Below are 16,237 nucleotides of genomic sequence, written 5' to 3' on the forward strand. Positions count from 1 at the left end.
GGGGGATGGAGAGGAGAGGAGGGAGGAAGGGTCATGGGGAGATCACAGGCTCACAATTAAGTGAACATTTCTAAACAGTGGAGGTTCACTGGAACGAAGGCGGCGTGAAGAGCTGAGAAGTGATGGGGAGGAGGTAGCTCTCTGAATGTGGAGGGGAGGAAAGGTGATGGAGACAAAGGGAAGAGAGAACCAAGGGAGAGGGTTAACAGCAGGACAGACTGCACTTTATATAGCAAAGATAAAGATATATAACCAATGTTTATGAGCCCTTCTTCAAGGTGTGAGCAATAGGCAGGCACCCAAACAAAATGAAGTGTATTGCGCTTTAATCACAACATAGAAAACATAGGACAATACAAACCCTTCAGTCCAACATGTCTCCCTCTGTTAGAAATTACCAGGTTTACCCATAGCCCATGTCTCTATCCAAAGGTCTCTGAAAAGACCCCTATCATACGCACCTCCACTACCATTGCCAGCAGTCCATTCCACGCACCCACCATTCTCTGCGTTTTTAAAAAAAATGTACCCCTGACATCTCCTCTGTACCTACTCCCCAGCGCCTTAAACCCGTGTCCTCTTGTGGCCACCATTTCAGCCCTGGGGGAAAAAAAGCCTCTGACTGTCCTCACGATCAATGCCCCCATCACCTTAAACCCCTCTATCAAGTCACCTCTCCACCTCCTCCAGATTTTCCTGTGTAAATGTATAACGGACAGGATCCCCATAAGTCGCCAGTGGCCAGCAGCAGAGACACACCGTCCCCGGCCTTGTGATGGGATTAAGGGTCTCCAGTTGTGCAAAGATGACTCAGCCCTGGGCTGTGGACATCTGAAGGTTAAGTGGTGATGTGGCTGGCTAATTAGGCTGGATGGTTGACATGGACTCCCCATCGTGGTATCAAGGGAATTCAATCAAACTGTTTCAGATTTTAAGGGATCAGCCATTCTCGACCCTTTTTCAGCTATGGTCCCCTTAGGAATCTGGTCAAAGTTTATGGGTCCCCCTTCCCTGTGAAGCTGTCATGTTTTGGTTTCTTTCGTACTTCTACTGACTACCAAAAAAAAATTCATGCTCCGTGAGGTAAAAAAGGAAGCAAGTGTTTTACTTCAAAGTGCTTTGGTCCCCCAGAGGGCCGTAGGATTCTCATGGAGAATGGCTGATCTGGATCCCTGGTGGCACGTAGCAGTTAGCACAAGGCTGTTACAGCACCAGCAAGCCAGGTTCGTATCCGGCAAGGCATTTGCACCTGTTTCCTCTCAGGTCAGGGTTTATAGGTCAATTGGCTGTAATTGGGTGCTATGAGATCATAGGCCGGAAGGGCCTGTCTAAATAGTGTATGTCCAAGTTTAAAAAAAACAATGTGATGGATGCCCCTCAAAACAGTCCAATAAAGAATGATTAAGAAAGAGTGGGGATCTCCTAGACAATGGAGGTTCACTGGAACAATGAGCGCCTCGTGCTGAGAGACTGGAGAAGTTGGGGATGTTCTTGGAACAACGTTACATGCAAAAGTACAAGCTGCTGGAAGGACTTCAGCATCTACACAGGGAAGGACACGGAGTGTCAACATTTCGGATCGTGGCCCTACTCTGGTCCTGAAGAGGCGTCTCCGTTTGAATCGTTAACTCTCCATGTCTCTCCACAGATGCTGCCCGACCAGCTGGGTCCGTCCAGCAGTTTGGGAGTGGTTTTACTCTTGCTCCAGATTCCAACACCTGCAATCTCTTGCATCTGATGGAGCACAGATGGAGTAACTGGAGAGATTGGGGATTATCAAGCTGAACGCAAAGATAATTTCAGGTTTCCTGTATCAGGTAGGAAGTTGGAGAAACATTAAATTAACTTTGATTGAATTTAGCCTGTTTAATCGCATAATGATGCTGACACGTTGCGTTAGTTCCACTGACCTAAGAGTGTTTCGCTGCTGATTTTCGTTTGTGCTCAGCATCCGATGCCTCTCACGTCAGTGTCCAACAATAGTTGGCCAGCATTGATGGAATCCAGTTGCCCTGATATCGTTTTTCCACAGTTGTAATGTCCCGGTGAAACCTTTCACCATGTTGGCCACTGACTGCATCAAGATCAGCAGGGAAGAAGTTCCAGTATGAATGCAGAAAATGAACTTGTTGCTTTGTATGCTTGAAGTAGACTTCTTCTCTTCTTTGGCTTGGCTTCGCGGACGAAGATTTATGGAGGGGTAATGTCCATGTCAGCTGCAGGCTCGTTTGTGGCTGACAAGTCCGATGCGGGACAGGCAGACACGGTTACAGCGGTTGCAAGGGAAAATTGGTTGGTTGGGGCTGGGTGTTGGGTTTTTCCTCCTTTGTCTTTTGTCAGTGAGGTGGGCTCTGCGGTCTTCTTCAAAGGAGGTTGCTGCCCGCCGAACTGTGAGGCGCCAAGATGCACGGTTTGAGGCGATATCAGCCCACTGGTGGTGGTCATTGTGGCAGGCACCAAGAGATTTCTTTAGGCAGTCCTTGTACCTCTTCTTTGGTGCACCTCTGTCTCGGTGGCCAGTGGAGAGCTCGCCATATAACACGATCTTGGGAAGGTGATGGTCCTCCATTCTGGAGACGTGACCTACCCAACGCAGTTGGATCTTCAGCAGCGTGGATTCGATGCTGTCGGCCTCAGCCATCTCGAGTACTTCGATGTTGGTGATGAAGTCGCTCCAATGAATGTTGAGGATGGAGCAGAGACAACACTGGTAGAAGCGTTCTAGGAGCCGTAGGTGCTGCCGGTAGAAGACCCATGATTCGGAGCCGAACAGGAGTGTGGGTATGACAACGGCTCTGTATACGCTAATCTTTGTGAGGTTTTTCAGTTGGTTGTTTTTCCAGACTCTTTTGTGTAGTCTTCAAAAGGCGTTATTTGCCTTGGCGAGTTTGTTGTCTATCTCGTTTTCGATCCTTGCATCCAATGAAATGGTGCAGCCGAGATAGGTAAACTGGTTGACTGTTTTGAGTTTTGTGTGCCCGATGGAGATGTGGGGGGGCTGGTAGTTATGGTGGGGAGCTGGCTGATGGAGGACCTCAGTTATCTAATATGAAAAGAAATGACAAACATAGGTTACATCTAAAAAACGGTACGTGATAAGAAGGTTTTAGTGATCAGCAGCCCAAAATCCATAAAATACACCCAAAAAAGTGTTCAGGAAGCAAAATCCAGTGTTATCACAGCCAGCAAGACTGGACAGGCCAAGATCACTGATGGGAATAATCATAGACTCATAACTCCAAGATGTTACTTCTCACAAGTCCCCTGGCTAACGTGACAGCTCCTTCCAACGAGGCACTGGCACCAGATTAGGTCATGTTGATCAGGTTCCATTCATCAGTACCTGCCACCACACTGTGGCTGCAGCTGGGGGTGAGTGAGCTGACTCCTTTTGCGTCGATATTTATTAAGGTGTTTATCATTGTTCACCGCTTGCTTTTCCTGTTGCCTTAATGGCTCGAGCAGGTTACCCGGAGGCTAATTAAAAATTATTACGCAGCGCTGACAGCAGAATTATTCTTCCAGCAAAAAAAGTGCCTTCACAGCAAAGTAAACATCTTATTTACAACCCAATTTGCTCTCAAAATCATTTCCACCAGCTGCCACAAGCACTTTGAGTGTGTCCATGTCCTCTTTATTTTCTTGAAATTATTTTTCTTTTGAGTTAAAAATCAATGTGTTTATTTTGTTTCCCCCCCTTTATTTTAAAAGGTGAGCTACGTAAGCCATTCATCTCTTGAAAACTGGGGTCACTGAGGACTCTAATGGTCTTTGACCAGGCAACTCGCCTTTTATCGAGGATGAATGAGCTCAAGCAAAATTGTGTGTCTGAGTTTTTTTACCTCTTCAGATTCAGATTTATTGTTAGAGTACATACATCACATCTCATACAACCCTGAGATTCCTTTTTTCCTTGCGGGCATGGCAGAATTACGACTAATTGGTAGTGCAAAGAATAAACTGCACACAGTGTAAACATGTAAATAAATAAAGAACTGTAAACAGATTACGAATGTAAACAAATTGTGCAATACAGAAAGAACAAAAAGAAAGTCAATAAAGTGTAAGAGACCTTAAATGAGTCCCTGATGGAGTTTGTCGTTGAGGAATCTGATGGTGGAGAGGTAGAAGCTGGTCCTGAACCTGGTAGTGCGAGTCTTGTGGCACCGATACCTCTTTCCTGATGGCTGCAGCGAGAACAGAGCAGGTGTTGGGTGGTGAGGGTCTTTGACGATTGCTGCTACTCTCCGACAGCAGCATTCCCTGTAGATGTACTCAGTAGTGGGGAGGGTTTTGCCTGTGATGTCGGGCTGTGTCCATTACCTTTTGGAGGGCTTTGTGCTTAGGTATTGGTGTCCCTGTGATGCAGCCGGTCAGCAAACGTTCCATCACACCTCTGAGGGAATTTGCCAGGGTTTCAGGTGTTGTGCCAAACCTCCGCAAACTCCTGAGGAAGTAGACATGCTGACGTGCTTTCTTCACGATGTCATCAGTGTGTTGGGTCCAGGAAAGATCCTCCGAGATAGTGACTCCCAAGAACTTAAATTTGATGACCTTCTCCACCTCTGATCCCCAATGATCAGTGGATTGTAAACCTCTGACTTTCCTGAAGTCAATAATCAGCTCCTTCAAAGGTCTGTGTTGGATTCAAGAACCAAGATTCTTTTATTGTGTCATGTAAACATATATTCTTATGCACCGCCATCTTGAGCCCAGACCCCAAGGTTGCAGGATTTTAAAATAAACCACTGTCCGCTCCTTTAATAGGCCTTTTGAAGCCTGTAAAGTGCCCGTCAGCATTCAGACTGGGTATCTCCCTCATAATTCTAAATGCCTCTAACAAATCTCCACTCATTCCTCCTAACCTTTTTAACCTTCTCCTGAAGTCCGGGCAACACGCTAGTAAATCTTCTCTGCTTTCTTTCTATCTTATTCATATTTTTCCTGTAATTAGGTGGGCAATACTCCAAATTTGGCCTCACCAATGTCTGATATTTCTCATATATAAAGGCACAGCATCAGCCAGTGTCCAGCCTTCTTGCAGCCTGATCTAAATAACTCTGCCAGGGCTCCTGCAATTTCATCCCCCATTTCCCACAACATCCCAGGACACACTTGTCCCAGGGCCCAGGGACTGATCTTCCTTCGTGTGATTTGAGACTTCGGGGTGACACAGTTAACCCAACACTTGCAGCGCCAGCGGCCCGTATTTGAATCCGGCGCTGTCTGTGAGGAGTTTGTTCGTTCTCCCCATGCCTGCATGGATTTCATCTGGGGGCTCCGATTTCCTCCAACCCTTCAAAATGTACCAGGGGTTGTAGGTCAATTGGGTGTAATTGGGCGGCATGTAGTTAAAAGAGCCTGTACGTTTAAATTTAAAATCTAAATATGTAAAAAAAAATCCCCTTCCACCACAAGAAGTGTTTTCAAATTTCACCGAAACCTTACCTTGAATTCTCAGCCAATACATCCCAGAAGGGCCTACTACCATGCTGTAGGTCTACATTAATTTAAATATCTCCCCTTCAGTGTGGCAGTCCTCATCGAGATATCACTATTCCTCAAGTTCCCTGGCCTCCATCTCATGGTAAATGCAGACGAGAAATACCCATTTAGAAGTTGCCCATCTCCTGTGACTTCACACAGAGCCAGTTAAGGAAGCCCTATTCCCTTCCTCGTTTCTCTTCTGCCCTCGATATACTCATAGAATCTCTTATGATTCAGAGCAATCTCATACAAGGGGTAGGGGGTGCTCTCTGATTTCCCCCTTAAGTGAACCTGCTCTATTTCCATGTCCATCCACAGTCTCATACACTGCTGGACTGAGACCACCCACAAATTGGAGGAAAAACACTTCATCTTCCATCTGGGAACCCTCCAATCGGATGGCATTAACTTTGACCTCTCTGGTTTCCATTAGCCCTCCCCCCCTTCCCAATCTCTTCCCTTATCTCTATTTCTCCTTTCCTCTGGCTCTGTCTCTCTTAAACCCTTTTTATGCCGTTCTGTGTAAAAGGTACGAACATGGCCTTTAAGCTGGCAGCGGAGGTAGTCATAGCGCTGGATTGACGTCTGTGTAAAAAGGGCGAGCTGTCACACTAGGAAATATTGTGGGATCTCTGTAAGAGGGGCTTCTCTCTCTCTCTTTCTCTTTCACTTTCTCTCTCGGCACTTTTAAACTGCTGCACCTGGGTAGCCCTCCTGGGACCCAGGTGCGTTTAAGGGGTCGAAGGTGCTCCCACCACCTTTTAACCTGCAGGGGGGATTGCCCCATTAAATCGCCAACCCGGCGATTTAAGAGGGATCCCGCCCCCGCGAGGATGCGACGATGATGCGCCACGCACTCCCCGCATGAAATGAAGTAAAAGATTTTAACCTTCCTCTTCCTGGGAAGCGCGTTGAAACCATGTTATAATATCCCCTTTCCTGACCTGCTGAGTTCCTCCTCTGCATTTGAACTTGGCATCAACACGCTGCCCGGTGACACACGCACACAAGTGCTGACGACACTGGAATAACCGTGTCAGCCATTTTTGTTTTCAAGGCGCCAGTGGACAAAACTTGGGCAGGTTTAACCAGGTTCCCTGACTTCCTCCGAGGTAGGGCAGGGGACCCGGTTGATTTAGGAGCCCACTGACCAGGTCGGACCCTTTCAAGCTGCCTTGTGAGTGGGGGTGCTAACTGGGAAAATTGCCCGGTTAACCCCATTTTACACGACAGCTTGAAAGCGCCTTCTCTCTCCCTCTCTGTGTCCTTTCCTCCAGGTCTGCATTCACAGAGCCACCCCCTCCCCTGATCAATTTTCAATCTTTCTTCTACCACCCTCCTAACCATGTCCAATTCTAGCCTCTTGCCTATCGGCCTGTCCTCCTCCTCCTGGTCTTTCTTCCCCTCGTCCCCAGCCTGTCTGCTTCATGCCCATATCTTGATGAAGGGTTCAGGCCTGAAATGTCAGTGATGTATCTTCACCTCCAATGGACGCTGCGAGACCGGCCGGGTTCCTCTAGCATCTGTGTGTTTTGACTACGACCACTGCGTCGGCAGACTTTCATGTTTCACTGCGACAACTTCTATCATCTTCAAAGGATTCACTTGACCTTACTTATCTACAACTGACGCACACCTTTTGGCAAGAAGCTCAATATCTCTGGTCCCCCTGAGGAACTTAACCCTCTAATAGAATTATGCTGTCCCTGAACTCACTCTGTTGTATTCTCAGAGATGCCTCCAGGCATTCTGCAATTATGGATCAACTCCAATCAAATGTCAAGGTTGTATTGCAGATATTTTCCAGTAAGCATATTTTAAAATACTCTGCCTCAGTGAGCCATTTATTCAAACCGACTGATGCGGCAGAAGGCAAGATTTTAAAGGAATTTTGGAAGTGAAACAACATCTATAAGGCAGTGAAGGACAATGCAGATGCTTGGCCGGTGCTTGCAAATCCAAATGTGAATGTTGTGGTGGAAGAACTTTACCCTCACGTCACGATTCCCAAGGGTGGGGTGGGTGGGAGGTGGGGGGGGGGGGTGAGTCGGTCAGCTTTGTGGATGGCATGAAGGCCAAACGAGTTGTGGATAGTATTGAACGTTGTTGTAGGTTAGACAGAGAGCAGCATTAGTTGGAAAAGTGGCAGATGGAGTTCAGTCTGGATAAGGGTCAGGTGATGCATTTTGGAAGGTCACACTTGAAGAGCTCACGGTAGACAGTGTGGAAGAGTAGAGGGACCTTGGGGTCCAATCCGTAGATCTCCAAACGTGGCTCCACAGGTTGTTAGGACAGTTAGAATGGCCTCTGAAATATTGGGCTTCATTAATTGGGGATTGAGTTCAGGAGTCATGAGGTGATGTTGCAGCTCTATAAATCTTTGGTGAGACCACACTTAGAATATCATGTTCAGTTCTGGACACCTCATTGCAGGAAGGATGTGGATGTTATGGAGAGGGTGCAGAGGAGACTTACCGAGATGCTGCCTAAATTGGAAAGAAAGTCTTATGAGGCAGGTTTGGCAGAGCTGGGGCTTTTCTCTTTGGAGCGTAGGATGAGTAGAGACTTAATAGAGGTCTACAAGATCATGAGAGGCATAGATAAGGTAGACAACCAGCACCTTTTTCCCAGGGCGGGAGTAGTCTGCACCAGAGGTCGTCTGTACACATTGAAGGGAGGGAGGTTTACGGGAGACGTCAGGGGTAAGTTTTTTTTACACAGAGGGTTGTGGGTGCTCTAGGGATATACTGTTGCTGCTCTGTGTATGTGTCTGGCCTGCCCATTGATGACTCGATTTCCTGTAGCCCCTCCCCCTTGACCTGGCCTGTAAACTTCCCTGTCCCCTTCAATTCATTCGAGCACATGGAGTTGGGCCAGCCGAAATCTAATGTGTATTAAAACCTATCATTCCACACTCAGCCTTCGGAGTAATTGTTAGTGCGGATCAATTTAATACACATTGATTTTCCCCACAGAATGGACAAGCTGATGAGACCCAACCACCTCAAAATCTATCCACAGATGCCCGGAGCTGCCGAATGCTACGAGCAGTGGATCGCCTACTTCACAAGATTCCTCAAAGTCGCAACAGGCCTGGTGGGCTCTATTGAGAAGAAACTCCAGGTCCTGAAAGCTAGGGTGGGCCACCTGGCGATCCGGAGCTGCACGACCTACCCGGAGGCCATGGCTGAACTCCGCAACCTCTGCCGATCCCGGGTGAACAAAGTATACTCATGGTATTGACTGGCCTCAAGGAGGCAGCGACCCAGTGAATCCATGGACAAGTTCCTCCGAGCGCTGTATGACCTGAGGAGAGACTGCCGGGACACCGCTACAGCCCCTGTGCCCGCAACCCAGTGTGTGGAGGAAGTGGTCCGGGACGCGTGCGTGTCCTGGAGTAAGGTCTGACTAGGTTCGTCAGCCACTGCTCGAGGAGGACAAGCTGTCCCTGAAGAGAGCCTTCCAGCTCGCCAGGACCCTCGGCTCGGCCCAACGCAACAACGACGAGATCGCCAGTAAGAACAGGGCCTCCACATGCGGGCCGTGGGCACCGTCGTGTTGGGACCCAGCGTCGCAGACGGCCTCCACGATAGTGGGCTTCGACCCCACTGTGGCCGCCGCGGCGATCGAACACCCGGGGTGCCACTGCTGCGGCCAGCCAATGACTCTGCCCGGCTAAGGAGGCGATCTGTTCGGGATGCGGGAAGAAGGGACATTACCAACAACAGTATGTTCATATATACACATCACTACAGGCGCCGGAATGCTTTGCCAAAGGTGGTGGTGGAGGCTGGAACATTGGGGGCATTTAAGAGTCGCAGACATGCACAGGGATGAAAGGAAAATAGCGGGCTATGAGGTAGGGAGGATTAGATTTTTTTTAGGTATATATAGGTCGGAACAACATCATGGGCTAAAGGGCTTTCAATGAACTATGAAGCATTGAAACATGTGAAGGAGACAGTGGTGACTCTCAGCATTGTTGATGAAAGAGGAGTTCCAGGGCTTAAACCCATCCAAGCGAGATGTGTAGCATGGAGGGCTGGTTGTTCCCCTGCATCTGCTGCCTACTTGGTGACAGAGGTCGCATCCAGAGGAGCCGTCAGATTACCCTGGCTGGGTAACCACCGTGCAGAGGGTACTAATGGGGAAGAGAGTGGTTATTCTGGTGGATCGGGTCCCGATGGGGAGGAGGGGGTTTCGTTTTAGATGGGGCCACCTTCTTGGAGCTGAGGGATCCCACCACAACTCTGACGTGTGCTGGTAGATGGTGGAAAGAGGTCAGAAGGCGAAGGCCCTCACTGTGGAGCCTCCGACTCTGGGGCAGCCACACTATTGGTCCGTCTCTGGCCTTGAATGTTTCGACAGGGTTGCCGTGCAGGTGGGTGGCCTCACCGTCTGGTACAAAGACGCCAATGCGCAGGACAGGAAAAGATTTGGGAACCCGGTCAGCGACATCAGGGGCCCCAGACTTCACTCCGTCGAGGACAATGACAAGAGGCGGTGTCTTAAGAGAGCAGCCTCTGTCCTCAAGGACCCCCAAGCACCCAGGCCATGCCCCGCCCCACTCACTCTGCTACCATCGGGAAGGAGGTACAGGAGCCTGAAGACGAGCACCCAGCGGCGCGAGGACATCTTCTTCCCCTCCGCCATCAGATTCCTCAATGGACAATAAACCCCAGACACCACCTCACTTTCTCCTTTGTTTCTTTCACGAATTATTTATTTTTGAAATGTAATTTACGGTAATCTTTGCACTGTGACACTGCACAAAACAACAAATTTTGTGATAGGTTCATGACAATAAATTCTGATTCTTCTCCAATGGTGACCCTCAGAATATTGATGGAGGGAACTTGTCAATGGAAACACGGTTAATCAAAAGATTAATGCACAGTAAAGAACACTTCAGACCATCAGACAACACCACATCAATACAAGGTGGAGGGTCTCTTTCCTTACCGGTCTCTGCCTTCAATATCTGAACTTACAGGTTTGTATGGACACAACTCATGGGATTATTGATGCCTGTAGCTCTTAAAGCAATGAAAAGCATTTCAAATACTTCAGAGAAAGGAAGTGCAGACAGAAGCAGGCTCAAACATTGATGCCTCCTTGCAGCAGTGGTAGATCTCGAAGCTACTAATCGCTTACCAACGAATAAAGAATCAAGCCAATGCCAGAGGCAAGTTGTCGGAGGATTGCTGGAATTCGGATCTGCTTAAACGCAGCAGTGGGGAGACAAGAAAGGGAGCAGATAACTCAGGAATGGATTTAATTGCATTGTTTATTGTTCTGTGGGCCAAGACACAGTGAAAACTATGCTTTGCGAGCTATTCAGACAAGTCAACTCATACTTAAATGCAGCAGGGAGTGCAATAATAAAACAACAGTGCAGGGCGCGGTGTTACAGTGAGTCACAGGGCGCAGGGCATGGTGTTACAGTGAGTCACAGAGCACGGGACGCGGTGTTACAGTGAGTCACAGAGCGTGGGACGCGGTGTTACAGGGAGTCACAGAGCACGGGGTACGGTGTTACAGTGAGTCACGGAGCACAGGGTGCGGAGTTACAGTGAGTCATAGGGTGCGGAACGCGGTGTTACAGTGAGTCACAGACGCCACCATCTTGGGCACCGACCCCATGGAATCAGAATTTTTGAATAAAGCCACCTCAGCTCCATAATAAGCTGATTGAAGCCTGCACAGAACTGACGGCAGTCTGACTGGGCGGTTGGACCCCGCAGGAGTGCTGCTTCTCCGGTCCCCACTCTCCTTGGGCCCAGGCAGAGAGTTCAGCCTGAGCCTCCCATCTTCCGAGGATGTGTCCCTGGAAAAGGAACGCACAGTCTCCACAGTCCCACTGGTGGGTCTCCAAGGCTGGTGGCCTCACAGGGGTTCGAATAGTGTTCTCGACTTCTAAGCCTCTTGGGTGGCATGGTAGATGTAGCAGTTAGTGCAACGCTGTTACAGCGCCAGTGATCAGGACTTGTGTTCGAATCCTGCAATGTCTGTAAGAAGTTATTACATTATCCCTGTGTCTGCGTGGGTTTTCCCCAGGGGCTCTGCTTTCCTCCCTTCGTTCAAAATGTGCCGGGCGGTTTGAAAGTCAATTGGGTGTAATTGAGTGGCACGGGCTCATGGGCTGAAAGGGCCTGTTGCCATGCATATGTCTAAAGAAAATTTTAAAAAGCATTTTATAATTTGAACCCACAAAAATGCAAGTACTGTCAAACTGTACAAATATGATTTAAGTTTAAATTTAGACATACAGCACGGTAGCAGGCCATTTCAGTCATGGGACCGTGCCGCCCAATTTTCACCCCTTTGACCTACACCCTCCCCCCCTTACAGACAGTGCGAGATTCGAACCCAGGCCCAGTCCCGATCACTGACGCTGTAAAGGCCTTCCTTGTAACAAACCACCTTTGTTAAAAGGGGGGGGTGGTGGGGAGGGTCTCTTTCTCATACAGAGGTCAGTCCTCTCAGGGTGGGGGCTTCAGGAAAGAGGTTGATGGAGAGATGACGGGGGATAATTACACTGACGCAGGTCCCAGCGGTGAACGAAATGTGGATTCCTGTCACGTTCTGAGACCTAATTAAAACCGATGCAGATCAAGATAAATGGGGTGAGCCAGGAGAAAATTAATGCAGAGCAAGAGATGTCCTCAGGGTGACACAGCCAGCTTAACTGCACACCGTGTGTGTGACAGAAATAAAGTATTTCTCCCTGTGATGAAGTGGCTTGTTTTTGGCTGAGCTCCCAGAGTTGGAGGAAGCACTCAATCCCAATAAAAATGTGAAAAGACAATGCCTGAGAAACACAGCAGGTCAAACAGTGCAAAGATAAAGATACATACCAACATTTTAGAAGGGCTCAAGCCATTGTTGACCTGCTGAGTTTCTCCAATGTCGTGTTTTTACAGACTTTCGTGTTTTATTCCCAATAATTGTTTTAATTTATAAATTTAGACATACAGGTGTGGGGATAAACAGGCCCTTTTGGCCCATGAGCCAAAGAGGGCTGGGAAAGGTGAGTCTCTGATCAGTGAAGGAGGGACACAGAGGGATGAGGGAAAGTGATAGTAAAGACTAATCCCTCGCCCCTGTTCAGAACAATGACCCCGAATCTTCTCGATCCATCCTGGGCCGGTGAGGCTTCACATCAAGTCCTGCACCCCACCCCCAAACTGTGATCACAAAGGGTGGCTCGGTTAGCGTAGCGGTTAGGGCAGCACTGTTTTACGGCACCAGCGATCGAGACCGGGGTTCGAATCCCGCGCTGTCTGTAAGGAGTTTGTACATTCTCCTCGTGCCTGTGTGGGTTTTCTCTGGGTGCTCCGGTTTCCTCCTGCCCTTTGATGCGTACTGGGGGGTTGGAGACTAATTGGACGGATGGGGCCCGTAGGCCAAAAGGGCTGTTACAGTGCAGTATGTCTAAATTTAAATTTAAAATAGTGAGCAGAATGAGAGTCCTTAAATTAGTCTCTGAATGAGTCTGGATGGTCTCTGTGCCCAGGGTGGCTGGCCAGCAGATAGATGGTAGTGAGCGTGGAGAACCTTCTGCAAGTTCGAGTTTATTGTCACAGTGGCTCACAAAGGGGCAGAGATGGGGGTCATTCTGTGAGCAGGTGAGTGGAACATCTCGCACATAGTACAAGAAATAAGGCAATACAGAAGAGCAGAGTTAGCAACAAAGGTCAGATACTGTAGAGGAAAGGGTCTCGTCAGGTGAGGTTCATTCAGGAGTCTGATAACAGCAAGAAAGAAACTGTTCTTGAATTTAGGGGTACAGTCTCAAAATAGGATTCCTACTTTTGTGCACAGTGACCTGGTTTCCGTGACCTCCAGGCACTGCTGATCTAAATGCGCACAGAAATGCTGGAGGAACTCAGCCCGTCTTTCAGCGTCCATTGGAGACAAAAGATATATTTGCTGACTTTTCGGGCCTGAGCCCTTCTTCAAGGAATGAGCAAAAAACCAGGCATTTCAGAATACAGACAGTGCCGGCTGGGGGAGGAGTTGCTATTGAATGCACAGCCATGACATAACAGCCAGTGCCCAGGACTGAGATGCCAGCGGTGGAGAGGCCTCTGAGCTTTTCAACAAAGGCGTGGAAGTAGAACAAGGGAAGGCTCATCAGAATGGAGATCCAGGCAACCGAGCTGGGGATGGAATGGGAGTCACAGCCATGCCAGGCCTGACACTCCGCCTGCACGTCATCTCTGCCAACCTGACAGGGACTGACGGTGGGGGAGGAGTGGGCTTGGAGGGGCTGTCAGCTCCTACTCAGCCTGTACTCGACTGAAGCTGTGCGTCTGTCCATGATCTGAAGTCACGTTTCTTGGATTTTTTGATAGCTTCCGCAAAACAACAAATTTTGTGATATGTTAAAAATTTACAGTACCGGGCCATTTTAGTCTACGATTTCGTGCCAGCCAATTTACACCCCATTGACCTACACCCCCGGTAAGTGGTCGGTGCTGGGCCCACAACTGTTCACCATTTTCATTGATGATTTGGAAGAGGGTCGGAGGGTCATGTAGCCAAGTTTGTGAATGATACTAAATGGAGTGGAAAAGCAAATTGTACAGAGGATGTGGAAAGGCTGCAGAAGGATCTAATTAAGTTAGGTGAATGGGCAAAGGTCTGGCAGATGGAGTCCAATGTTAGGTCATGTGAGGTCATCCACTTTGGCAGGAAAAATAGAAGAGCAGATTATTATTTAAATGGTGAAAGACTGCAGCATGCTGTAGTGCAAAAGGACCTGGGACAGCTTGTGCATGAATTGCAAAAAGTTGGGTTGCAGGTACAACAGGCTATTAAGAAGGAAAATGAAATGTTGGCCTTCATCACTAGAGGAATTGAATTCAAGAGCAGGGAGGTCATGCTGCAACTGTTTATGGTACTGGTGAGGCCGCACCTGGAGTATTGTATGTAGTCCTGGTCGCCATACTTGAGGAATGATATACTGGTCTTGGAGGAGGTTCACCAGTTGATCCCGGAGATAAGGGATTGGCCTATAAGGAGAGACTCAATCATCTGGGAATTCAGATCTTGTAGAAACATGTAAAATTATGAAAGGGATAGATAAGATAAAGGCAGGAAAATTGCTTCCACTGGTAGGTGGGTGAGACCAGAACTAGGGGACACAGCCTCAAGATTCAGGGGAGTAGATTTAAGATGGAGATGAGGAAAAACTGTTTTTCCCAGAGAGTAGTGAATCTGTGGAATTCTCTGCCCAGGGAAGCAGTTCAGGTGACTTCAATAAACATATTTAAGGTTCAGTTAGATATATTTTTACATAAAAAAGGAATTAAGGGATATGGGGAAAAGGCAGGTTAGTGGAGTTGAGTCAAAGATCAGATCAGCCATGATTTCTTTGAATGTCGTAGCAGGCTCGATGGGTCAGATGGCCAACTCCTGCTCCTCTTTCTTATGTTCTTATGAACTGTGGGAGGAAACTGGAGCCCATGGGAAAACCCACACAGACACAGAGAGAACGTACAAACTCCTTACAGACAGTGCAGGATTTGAACACCGGTCCCGATCGCTGGAGCTGTAACCGCTTACACCAACCATGCCGCCACATTCATGTCAATAAATTCTGATTCTGGTTCTGATTTGGATGCAAGAAAAATAGAGAATTATGGGTGCGAGGGAAGGAAGGTTTAGATTGTTGAGTGGACTTATGTAGGTCTGCTCTACATTGTGGGCCGAATGGCCTGTACTGTGCTGTAATGTTCTATGTTTGAAACTTGCTCCATGAATGTACGCACATCCCCTCACCAAGTGACCACAGGCTTACTATGTTGCTCTTTTCTTCGTATAGATGCTGTTTGACCTGTTGAGCTTCTCCAGCACTTTTGAGCATTGTAACCCCAGCATCTGCAGACTTTCCTGTCTAACATCTCAGGTCTGCACTGTGGTTCTACTTCCAAAGGGGGAAATGTGGCACTTGGGCAAACTGAACAGCTAGAATCTGCTCCATAAAGCTTTCTGTCAAGGGCACGGTTAGTGCGATGCTATTACTGCACCAGCGACCCAGGTTGGAGGCCTCTGCTGTCTATAAGGAGTCTGTACATTCTCCTTGTGCTCTTGTGGGTTCCCTCTGGCTGCTCCGGTTTCCTCACATGTTCCAAAAATGTAGGTTAATTGGGTGTAATTTGGTGGCACGGGTTTCAACTTTGACCGGGCTGTAAATAACATTTAAAAGTTCTTGCTCGCCATTGCAGAAGGAATGGAAATCTAAAGTCTGGCACATGGAGGTTCAGGAGCAGGTATTTTTCCAATAGCTGCCAGGATCTTCAACCACACCGTATCTCCCGGTTTACTGATCTTCAACCATACCATATCTCTCAGTTTACCGGGGTCGGATCTTCAACCACACTGTATCTCCCGGTTTACTGATCTTCAACCACACCGTATCTCCCGGTTTACTGATCTTCAACCATACCATATCTCTCAGTTTACCGGGGTCGGATCTTCAACCACACCATATCTCCCGGTTTACCAGGGTTGGATCTTCAACCACACCTTATCTCCCGGTTTACTGATCTTCAACCATACCATATCTCTCAGTTTACCGGGGTCGGATCTTCAATCACACCATATCTCCCGGTTTACTGATCTTCAACCATACCATATCTCTCAGTTTATCGGGGTCGGATCTTCAACCACACCATATCTCCTGGTTTACCAGGGTTGGATCTTCAACCACACCGTATCTCCCGGTTTACTGATCTTCAACCAT

This window comes from Narcine bancroftii, chromosome 2, assembly GCF_036971445.1.
Source record: "Narcine bancroftii isolate sNarBan1 chromosome 2, sNarBan1.hap1, whole genome shotgun sequence".
Classification (NCBI taxonomy): domain Eukaryota; kingdom Metazoa; phylum Chordata; class Chondrichthyes; order Torpediniformes; family Narcinidae; genus Narcine; species Narcine bancroftii.